Raw genomic sequence first — 7,914 nt, 5'->3', positions numbered from 1 at the left:
GGACTGCCCGTCGAAGGGTTGTACTTGTTGAGGTGCGGTTAGTTGTGGCTGGCTTTGATTCTGATCAGTCCATGTGAAGTTGGGGTGGTCCCTCCACGGAGCATCTCTCTGCTTCCCCTGGATCCAGTTGCTATTTGTGTTCCAGTGGCCTACTGCGTTCACTTGCTCTACCTCAGGGGGAAATTCACAGTAATAGTAATGATGTTCTTCTGGAGGTGGCGGCTGCGGTACGTACTGTGTCTCCTTTGGTGCAGGTGGTGGCGGTGGACTCGTTTTTTCTACTGCTTCAAGCAGTTTCTTCTCCATCTGCTCGAATCGAGCCTCCAGCCTTTCATCATTGCGCGCCTCTACTGCGTGCACTGCTCCTCTCCTGTACTGCCCTCGAGAGGTTTCATACGACCGCTTAGCCTCAATCATCCTCTCCAAAATATTCTTAGCTTGGCTAAAAAGGGTTTTTGTGAAATCCCCTTCTGCTGCGAGGTTGAGGTCGTTTTTGCTATCCACCGTGAGCCCGCCATAGAAAATCGAGTAGATTTCCTTCTCTCCCAATTTGTGGTTAGGGCATGCTTGAAGCAGCCCTTGGAACCTATCCCAGTACTGGACGAGGGGCTCGTCGTATTCCTGTCTGGCTTCTGTAATTTCCCTTTTTAGGGCACTTGTTTTTTATGTTGGAAAGAAACGATCGAGGAATATCATGCAAAACTCAGCCCACGTTCTGATGGATCCTTCCGGCAGCCTTGACAGCCAGACATCCGCGTCCCCCTTCAAGACAAAAGGAATAGCTTTTAGTCTGTAATCTTCGGATGTGGACCCAGCTGGCACGGGCTTAATATCACAGTACCAGCAGAATTCGTCCAGAAAAGCATACGGACATTCCTTCGAAAGGCCATAGAAGTGGGACAAGATGGCCAGTTCTCTTGATTTGATGGCAATGGTCCGCATCCCAGGAGTAGCGGTGATGGCATGCGTGAGCTCTCTCTCATCATGAGCATGTAGAGAACCGATCCCCGAGTCGTCGATGACAACGGCCATCTCAGCTTCCGTTCGTTCTGGTGATGGTGGTTGTGTTTTCTGCTCGGTGGCTGCTGCTGCTTCTAATGCGGCTCTGCGACGAGTGATGACAACGTCGGCTTCCTGGACTCTCCACTGAGTGTTAGTTCTTCTGTATATCAAGGGATGATTCCAGTAATCGCCTTGGTGGTACCTTTTCATCAACAGCAAAAACAAAAAATGAGAAACAAAATTATATACACCTAAGCACTACGCACAAACATAAAGTAACACCATGCTTCCCCGGCAACGGTGCCATTTTGGAGGGACTAGGAAAGAGATCGAAAACACGAATAGAATGCGGATCAAGTTATATGGAGTGATAACCGAACCGATTGTATCAGTTAGCAAATGTCGTTGCCACTTAATCAATGCACTCTAGCTCTCGCCCTTTCCACCTTGCCAAAGTAATTTATAACTCCCAATTTTGCACAACTTTAACAGTAAAGAGGCAAGTTCGGGGTCGATCCCACAGGGAAGTTGGTGTGTCGAGTGTGTGAGTAGTGAACAGGGGGGTTGGCTGCTGCCACGCTTTAATTTGGGAGTTTTAGCTACTGTTTTAATCTAGACAGAATTTAAACTAGATAGCTTGATCAACGAAATTCTAACTACTTGGTCAAGTGATTTGCATGAAACAACAGAAAAGTAAATGCGCGGATTTAAAGCGAAAATAACTTGATTAAACTAAAAACTGATTAAAGCGTGAAATTAAACTAAGCTAACACTTAGAGTCTAAGAAAGCGGTAAACTGAGAAGAATCTCAGCGGGAAACTTAAGTCACGCTAACAGAAATGAGTATTCTGCAGCGCTCCCTTTGGTCGCCCTTCTAACTAAGCTATCTAACTAAGCTAGAGAATTAAACTAAACTAAGCTAGAGAGCTGGACTACGCTAGATAACTATGTTAAACTAAACTAGACAGAAAGTAAAGTGTCTCCTCTTGTGGTGGCACACCCTCTATTTATAAGCTCGATTCGGCCTCCAGCTGGATAACGATCTTGTCACGGAATATTCACTCATTCTGAGAATAAGCGACTCATTGATTGCTACGTGATGTTCTTCTAGAATGTCGACGCTTTTTGGTAACAAATTCGTGACTCAGCTTCGTCCTTACGTCTCATATTCCAGCACGTGTCCCCTTCTAGAACGTCGTCCTTGATAACAGAATGGTGCGCTGTATCCAGCTCATTTCCTCACGTGCTCTTCTTCCAGAAGCCCGTGGTCCCCTCCTAACTGCTTGATCGCTCCCCTTGATAAACTCCCCCGATTCTGAGCCTTTTATCGCCTTTGTAATTGCTTGATCAGGTCGGCCTTGAAGCCATGGTCAAGTGGTAATTCTGCACATTTAACATTTGTTTTGCGCGATAAACCGATCAAGTAGCATGTATTTCACCCATAAACCGATGCATGAAATTGGCCCTATCACTTTCCTTCCCAACGGCTGGCTCTCTCTGGATAATCTTCGAGGAAGGTGAGCAAGAAGACGGCATACTCATGGATGGATCTAATTTTCTCTTTTGCATCGGGTAGAGAATTGAGGTTTGGCATGATTTGTATTATATGTAGTTTGAGCAAGGGAAGCAAGAGCTGCATAAGCCGCCATATTAAAAGAGAGAAGAATAGAAATTAGGAAGTCAAATTAAATCAGTTGTGGCTTACAATTCTTATTTAGTCGGTATCAAGACCAGATGGGAAATCCCAATAATACCCCTCGACTTCACTCTATCCATTTCCCTCACTCTTCTTCTCCACCATTTCTCAATCCCCCAACAATGGAAGGTACTCTCTTCACCCTCCCCTCCTCCTCCAGCCTCCCTCCTCCCTCCCTCTCCCTAAAATCCCACTTCCGCAACCCCTTCCTCGCCACCACCCACCTTCCCCCAGCCCTCCGCCCCCAATCGCCGCCCCTCCCCAAAATCCACTCCACAATCAGCCGCAACAAGAAGGAAGAGACCGTCGAAAAGGTCAAGCAGGAGCTCGATTCCTGCCACCTAATCGCCGCAATCAGCTACAAAAGCCTCACCGTGTCGCAATTCCAAGAGCTCCGCACCCAATTGCCGGAGACCACCAAGCTACTCGTCGCCAAAAATACCCTAGTTTACAAGGCAATCGAGGGCACCAAATGGGCGACGCTGAAGCCCTGCATGAAGGGCATGAACGCGTGGCTCTTTGTCCATAGCGAGGAGATCTCGGCGGCGCTGAAGCCGTACCGGACCTTCCAGAAGGAGAAGAAATTGGAGGATAACGACTTCACCGGAGCGGTTTTCGAGTGGAAATTCTACGGGCCGGGTGAGTTCAAGGCGCTCGAGAATTTGCCTACGAGAACGGAGTTTTAAGCGCAGATTTTGGGGTCGATAAAGGGGCCTGCTTCGGCGGTGGTCAGAACGATTCAGGCGCCGGCGAGGGATTAGGTATTGACATTAAAAGCTTATTGCAAGAAATTGGAGGACAAATACTTCCCAAGGAGAGAAGGATGATATGACCACGGGTGCTAGACGTCAAGTGTCTTCAACGCGACGTGATCCATGGATTGATTGGGGTCCAAGGAAGAAAGTGAAGACATGGCAAGGATTCAATAAAGCTAGAGGGCCTCACGAGAATGCGAGGAATAGAGATGGCTCGGATTTGAGGACAAATCCTTTCCAAGAAAGGGAGGATGATACAACTATGGAAGCCGTTCATCAAAGTTTGTACTTGCAGCTGGCTTTAATCAGTATTCTGCTTGTTGATATTACGTCCAAAAGATTTAAAACTGCCACCATTGTCTTCGATTTCGAGAGAGATTCGCGTGAGTATCTTACACGCCCTAATCGGAGTCCGGACGAGGGAGTTATGGCTGTTTTACAGAAGTTGCGCAGTGCAGAAAAGTTCCACCCAGGCGGGTGGCTTTTTGTCATCCTCCCGTGGGGTCAGTGAGTTTCCACCTGGGCGGGTGGATTTTGGTCACTAATTCCACCCGGGCGGGTAGCTCATGCAGAGGCTAGTTTTTGTGGGCCTTTTCTTGGAATTTGGCCTTCAACTATAAACAAGACTTTATCTCATTTTCTTAGAGTTGATTGATGAATTAAGATATCTCATTTGTAAGTTTTTCCTCTTTGAGGATTGTATCCAATTGCTTCCTTGACGGTTGCTTGTTTCAATTCCATAAATTGATTCTAGTAGAGTATGCATCAATGGAGTGTATCCATTGAGTAGTGGAGCCAAGGGGTGATAGAGCTAATGAAAGTAGCCTAGGGTTGTGTCCATCGTTTTGGTTAAGGTCCTATGGTTGTAGTTCTTTTATCTCATCATTATACACATGCTATCCATTTCTAATCTACCATCCTCTCTTGTTTTGATTCAATTTTTGTGGTTGGATCTCTTTTTATCCTTTTGGGTTTATTATTAAATAGAAAATCAATCTCACAAAAATATCTAGATCAAGCATCATAATTGGATAATTTCTTGGGAAATGGATCTTAAATTACATGGATCCACATCATGAGAGGTGTGGATGGCCATAGTGTCAGATTTGGGGGGTCGACATGGTCGGCCGACTCCCCCCCCCCCCCCCCCCCCCCCCCCTTGCCACTAGTACAGCGAAGTCGGGGTTCGGAGTTGCCGTCAGCTCCACGGCAGATCCAAATCGATCCCCCGACCCTATTGAGCACGTCGCATATGGAGTTGCATTGTTACCGGCTGCGAACTGTGAAGAAATAAGCGTTAGTCTGCTATTGAAGAAGACGAAGAATAATGAAGTTTCAGGTTGCTAACTGTTAAAGGAACGTTGGTCAGTTAAAGAAGACAGAGTCTAATATTTTGGGTTACTAGTTTTGCTCGTCGGTCATTGGATGGAGATAGTTTTATCTTTTTGTTGATGGCACGCGACGATTCTAATTGTAGATTATTTGAGATTATTATTATTATTATTATTATTATTATTATTATTATTATTATTATTATTATTATTATTATTATTATTATTATTATTATTATTATTATTATTATTATTATCACATAGGAGCATTTGCAGCATTAGATAAAATCAATCGAGGAGTATGATGAATTTCTAAATCTTACCGAACCTGAACCTGTCATATATTGTTAGATCAAAATTGCCTAAATCTTGGTGTAGTTGATTACTCAAATGCCACATAAGCACCATAATTAACAGAGTTAAGACTATGATTACTATCTGTATTAAAATGTAACATCCGCGTGACTTTTGTATTAGTTATGATAACTTAAAATTTTTTGTATCAATTTAAAACAAATATGTCATATTGTATGAAGAGTGTATTTATCCGATGGCTTAGTTAGTTAAAATGTTAAATTACTTGGAGTTATAGATAAAGTCACCATAATCATTACCGAATATATATGTTATTAACCATAGTTTCATTCTATTTTTTTATTTCATTTATTGAGTTTTTAAATTTAGTTATATATTTTAAAGTGATTATTATTTTTTTTATAACATTAAAATATACTCCCTTCGTCCCCAAAAAATATGCACTTCGGGGTCGGCACGGGTTTTAATGTAAAATTGGTAAAATAAAAGAGGGGTAGAGAGAAAAGGTAAATAAAGTTTTATTAGTGGAGAATGAGTTCCACTTCATTCGAGATAAAAGACTTTCTAAAATTAGAAAATGCATATTCTTGTGGGACGGACTAAAAAAAAGTGCATATTCTTGAGGGACGGAGGGACTACCGAGGGAGTAACTTTTAAGGGAGCTTATAATATCGACTGAAATATGAGTTTTCTGAATTTTTTTTAAGTAAGCTAAAAAAATATTATGAGAGGTGTATGATTCAAAAATATCTTAATACTTATAGAGAGGGAAATATTCAATTAACTACTATTACAAATGATCAAAGAAATTTTTAAGTATATTTTGTTAAATATAGAAATTCATTACAGAAGACATGGCTACATAATATGAAATATTTTTAAAATTTATTATTTATTATATTTATTATTAATTCAATTGATGTTTTTAAAATAATTATTTAAATATTATTATTATTATTGTTATTAATTATGTATTGTATCCGATCCCATTATCTACATTTTCTGCGTCCTGTCTTTGTGTCTATCATACTTCAAAATCATTATATTAGATCATTTTTGCAACATTTACAGAACTGTGAAACTAAAATTAGATAAGGTTGGTGAATTTCTTTTACAACCAACCCATATATTAAGGTGTATATATTTAGATGAGCCTAATATATAACTGAACACTGTAAGCGGAGTCCAAAACTAGCCCCACCCCATTCCAACCTAAATAACATCAAGGAAAAAAACTATGCGAAGAAGAATAAAACATTTATGATACACGCATATTTGTGAGCTCACTCATATGGTTATGATTTTAGTTTTTTTATAACTATATTTATAATGTATCCTCATGCAATATTTATTTATATCTTTTGAATTTTATTTATTTTTGTAATTACATTGGTAGTGTCCCATCTCTTCTTTTCCATGCCTTGGGTGAAATTTTTCACCAATTCATAAGTGAATATGTATCTCAATTTTGTTTTTATATAAAGAGTGAGCTGCGTCGTTAGTCCCTAACATTTAGTGGTGTTGCACCACAGACTCCTAAATTTTTTTTCCAGATAATCCTAACGTTTAGTCTAAAACACCCTAAAATTCATAATAAGCGCATTTTTTATCATTATATTGCTAACATATGATTTCAGCTACATTTCTGTTAGCAATTTCTTATGAATACACGCAGGAAAATGATTGAAAAGAAATGCTGAACTAACTCCGCGTGAACACCCACTATAAAATACTAGTAATAAACAAATAAATATTCAAGAATGTTGATGATGATATAGAATTTCATTAGATTTAAATAGTTCAAGAGCTATAGACAATGTAAATCCTAACAAAAAGCGGAAATGACCAATTACCGCCCAATCAAAGAAGCCCAAATGTACCATAATTCCTAAAAATGGGAGTACTATTATAAGTCAAGTTGTTTCATTACACACTTGGAACTATTTGTTCCTCATATTTTCTTGACCAAAAATATTTAAGTGATCAGGTTTCTAGACAAGTATAGAAATGAGTAGTACTCCTCTATTCCCCAATACTTGATCATATTCACTGTATTGATCTACAGTGGTTTGTGATAAATGCACATAAATCATCGCTTTTATTGGCAACATAGATAGGTCATCTTTGTTTCTCAACATCTTAGCTTCAAGTTTGAGCTTCAAGAATGCAAAACCAATCCAATGAACCTCCTCTAGGTCTCTTTCTATATCTCTGTGTGTGTGTCTCTCTCCATACACACACACGCGCGTGTGTGTGTGGGCGTATTAATAGTAACATATTGATGGAAATTTGTTGGTAATAGAGAAACTTGGTTTGCAGGTTACCCTACTGAGAATAATCCTCCAACAAAAAAGGGGAAAATGAAGTGCTGGCCAAGAACAAAACCAAAAGGAGATAGGGGATTTCTTGAAGGATGGTATGGAGTTTCTTTTCCCTCATATTCTAATTAGTATGCTTTTATTCATATACTAGCACTACATATTGATTGTATAATTCTTTTGTTTTCTGCAGCCTCTTTGCTCTGTGCTGCTGCTGGCTTTGTGAGATGTGCTTTGATTAACCACTTCGAAGAATCTAAATTTTATACTCCCCCTTTTATTGTGAATGACTATTAATTTATTTGTTTGTATATTTTGCTAGGTAACTTGTTTGTGTGACGATTTTCATACATCAATATGAATAATAAATTTATTGTGCCAAAAGAAAAGAACAAGTAATATCCATAACAAAAGCAAGATTTCCTGCTAAATAGTCATCATATATTCATATGCATAGGGAGCCACCATATTAACAAAATCCACACCCACAGAGCAGT

The 7,914-nt window shown here is 40.0% G+C and overlaps 1 pseudogene; it reads left to right on the top strand.

The window, feature by feature from the left end:
• The first annotated feature begins 2,820 nt into the window (after positions 1-2,820).
• LOC121770374 lies at positions 2,821-3,525 on the top strand (annotated as a pseudogene).
• The last annotated feature ends 4,389 nt before the right edge of the window (positions 3,526-7,914 follow it).

The sequence above is a fragment of the Salvia splendens genome, chromosome 16 (genome assembly GCF_004379255.2).
Source record: "Salvia splendens isolate huo1 chromosome 16, SspV2, whole genome shotgun sequence".
Lineage (NCBI taxonomy): Eukaryota > Viridiplantae > Streptophyta > Magnoliopsida > Lamiales > Lamiaceae > Salvia > Salvia splendens.
Note: the sequence above shows the minus strand (reverse complement) of the source record. Positions and strands in the feature narration are given on the sequence as shown.